The following is a 3,804-nucleotide window of genomic DNA, read 5'->3' as shown; positions in this document are numbered from 1 at the left end:
TTTTTAAAGGTGTACTTGTCTAGACCCTTGGAACGGAAAGGTTTTTATTTTTTTAATCCGTGCTTTACAAAAGTTTCTACAGCCCATTGTTTGAAGCAGTGTCATGGCTGCCATGAGCCGCGCGGGATACCCGCCATGTCTCCAACGCCTTGTCACGGTTCGCGCGGCTCCCCCCGTTGGAGGTTCGAGTCTTCCTTCGGGCATGGTTGTGTGTGTGTTGTCCTTAGCATAAGTTACTGTAAGTAGTGTGCAAACATACGGACTGATGGTTCAAATGGCTCTGAGCACTTTGGGACTTAAGATCTGAGGTCATCAGTTTCCTAGAACTTAGAACGACTTAAACCTAACTAACCTAAGGACATCACACACATCCATGCTCGAGGCAGGATTTGAACCTGCGACCGTAGCGTTCGCGTGGCTCCCGACTGAAGTGCCTACAACCGCTCGGCCACATCGGCCGGTCTATCATGTGTTCTAGAAGAGCTGTACGGTCGTCAGTGGCGCCTGTTCTTTCGAGAGCAGTTACTATCTTCATATCTATGGTTAAACGTTACCCAGCCATTGACCTTCGTCTGTGCGAATGCGCACAGGCTACCGGAACTCTTACGGGAATCGTCTCCTTAGTGTGAGCCAGTAATGAGTGGATGGACAAGTACCTATTAAGTACATTACGTAATCGGATTGTGGACGGTTGGGGATGTGAGTCTCACGGGAAGCGTGCGAGGGATAAATTCCTGCAGTCGTGCTGTTCATTTGTGCCCTCGATAGCTCAGATGGATTGAGCGTCTGCCTTGTAAGCAGGAGATTCTGGGTTCGAGTCCCAGTAGGGGCACACTTTTCAGCTGTCCCCATCGAAGTATATCAACAACACCTGTCGGCAGCTGAGGGTTTCAATTAATTATCAGTTGTGAAGGTGATTCGATGAACCCTTTACCAGGCACTTAAATGTGTTTTGCAGGGTTTCCATACAGATGTAGATGATAACTCGTCCCGTGTCGCACGTGCTCAAAAGGATTCATACTGCAGAATGCATGCAAACATACTCACCGAAAATACGGGCGAATATCAAGTGCAGGCTGCCGAGTGCTGCATATCCAGCTTAGACAGATCGGCTTTTCCTGCCAAGAAGAACAGGAAGTTGCTGTCTAGGAACAATCAGAGCTAGAGGAAGGGTTGATAAATACTCTTTGAATTGCAGACTAAACGTAAATAACGAAAATACATTTTTGGTAAAAATTGGTCAAAACATAATCGTTTTCCCTCCGTATTGGATTAGCTGTTTTGAATATTGAAAATCTGACTCCAGATTTGTTTTCAGCGACATTAAAAATATATATGTAACACTCAGTTCATGCAAATCGAAGTAATAATATAACTAAATGTTTTCCCTAAACTTTGAACACTTTTTTTTCGAGTAACGATTTTCTCAGAACGGCATGCAGCATAAATTAAAAGTGGTTCGATCTCTTAACTTCTACCTCTGACCCCTAAATGTAAACACTTTTCTTAGGAACTTATAGCTATAATATGACATTTGTTAATATTAACTAATTTTTGTGTAGGCATAAGGAGTGAAACAAACCCCCAAAAATCGAACTCAAAGTTCGAATTAGCACTGTATCGTTAAATTTAAGGTTGTTTCATTGCGGTTAGGTAAGTGCTCCCATAAATTTTATGTATTATCGACTGATGTTATCCATTTTCAAATTCAGAGAAATAATGTAGTATCAACTGATGTTACCCATTTTTGAATTCAGGTAACATCTGACGTGGCACACTGCACGCACTCTGCGTACTCCAGTCTCGCAGGCCCTTGATCAAATCATAATTACGGGCGCCATTTTTTATTGAAAATCTAAAATTAAGCTCATACTATTATCACTCGTAATTCCCAAACAGATCCTTCGAATGTATTTTCATTGTCTCAAAAAAAAATTTCAAATGTACCCTTTTATGCTCATTTGTATGAGAACCTGGCCGTAACGCCGGAATATAGTCACGAGATTTTTTTTCAGAGACGCTGTACGTTCGCGAGAAGACTTTCGTTCTGCGCGTGTCGAAGGACATTCCCCAGATATTACTGTGTGTGTGCTACTCAGTCGTGCCATTTAAGTGTACATCTTTGCATAGTTTTCCTTTCACGATGTAAACAGTGTTCCGCTCAGTTGCTAACTGGCCAGTGAGTGGTTCCGAAGGTGTCGGATTTGCGGTGCGTTCGGTCTGCTAGGACAACAGCAGACTAGCGTGGTGCGATGGCAGAAGCAGACACTGAGGGAGCTAGCTGCTGGGACGCCAGCGAACAATTTATGCCAAGTAAGACGAAGAGGACTATTCTAAAATTACGAGCCGTCTCAAAAGTGTTTACCATTGGTAAATCTTGCAGTTGAGTCTGACAAAACTGGCAGTTTTGCCTAGAGATACATTACAGAGAGAGATACAGGAAATCCCCCCACCCCCCTCAATGAATTTTTGGTTGTGATGACAGGCCGATTGGTAGTGTAGCCCGAGATCTAAGTTAGGTTGGAAGGTGGTAATTTGATTGAGAGTTGTTTACGCCAACGATTATGAATGCCGACTAAACGTTGTGCGAGCAGATTGCCCTGTAGCGTAGCCTAGTGTTTCCGTACGCGCCACATTTAACACACTTTCTCTAACTGTGTACAAGTGTCTCACAACAGCCACGATAACTACGTTTCTGGTGGGGGGAGGGTAGAGTCCACTATGTAACTTTCACTGCAAATTTTAGTAACAGCATAAACTAACCGAAATAGAAGCGTAATTTTAACTACATTTCCTTTTGTGGGAAAATAATGGTTCTCCTCTTTCGGCAGCAACTGTAATATGTAGGCAACTTGATAGTTTTTTTTAACTCTGAATCATGATCTCAATAGACGCAGTGCTTTTTTTACGTTACTTGATTTGTGGTCTATAGTAAACCATGCAACGAATTGGTAAATTCTTTGAAGTTTGACGTGTGTTACATAGACGACGTCTGCAATGTTCGTAAGGCCAAGTTTGCATATATTCGGTGTCTGTTTTTTTTTGGCCATGTACTGTATTATTAAGGGGAGGAGGATTATGTTCAAGGAGCAGTGCATTAGCAGTCTATGGATAAATTGAGAATTTGGATCTAACGAACGGCATGCTCGGGCAGTTTGTGCTATTATGTTGACCACTGCGTAATTCGGACACAGTGATCATTGCCTCTCCCTAATAACCAGGGGACTCGGTTGCTAATCCTGGTCTGGCACGAATTTTCAACAGTGCCCATTGACTAAAGTCTGTGCCCATTGTATGCTAATATCATTGTTTCGGTGTTAAATTGTATTTTGTTCACGATACGTCGTTTAGCTTTTTCATGGATAACAGCTTTGAAAAGCGTACAGGTTGTAATGATATTCGCTCGTCGTTAGTCCAAGGCAACTATAGCGATTTATAAACACACTTGTAGTTCGTATTAAGCCTACATACTTAATAGTGTCCTGTGTTTCTTTACCAAGAACTACTTCGTAAGTAATTCCCCTGTAGTCGTATTTTGTTTTAGTATTTTGTTTAAATATTTATAGACTGCAGGCTTGGATGAAATATGAAATACATGTCCGAAGTTCCTGTTCATACTGCAGATACTGTTTCATCCGTACTAGGGCCCAAAACATTTCATCTAATACAGAAGGACACAATTTGTCTCGAGATTTAGCTATTTCTCGTAATAGAGGCCTTGCTTCGATATATTTTTTTCTAATTCTTGTTTGGATTTAATCTTAAAAGACACTAACTCTTCCACCAGTTATTCGATATGTGGTT

General features: G+C 41.8%; 1 non-coding gene across 1 annotated transcript; it reads left to right on the top strand.

Moving 5' to 3' along the window:
* The first annotated feature begins 757 nt into the window (after window positions 1-757).
* Trnat-ugu (transfer RNA threonine (anticodon UGU)) lies at window positions 758-832 on the top strand. The gene has a single exon. It is a non-coding gene; the product is annotated as a tRNA-Thr (tRNA).
* The last annotated feature ends 2,972 nt before the right edge of the window (window positions 833-3,804 follow it).

The sequence above is a fragment of the Schistocerca gregaria genome, unplaced genomic scaffold (assembly GCF_023897955.1).
Source record: "Schistocerca gregaria isolate iqSchGreg1 unplaced genomic scaffold, iqSchGreg1.2 ptg000281l, whole genome shotgun sequence".
NCBI classification, from domain to species: domain Eukaryota; kingdom Metazoa; phylum Arthropoda; class Insecta; order Orthoptera; family Acrididae; genus Schistocerca; species Schistocerca gregaria.
This window is presented reverse-complemented; position numbering and strand designations above follow the sequence as displayed.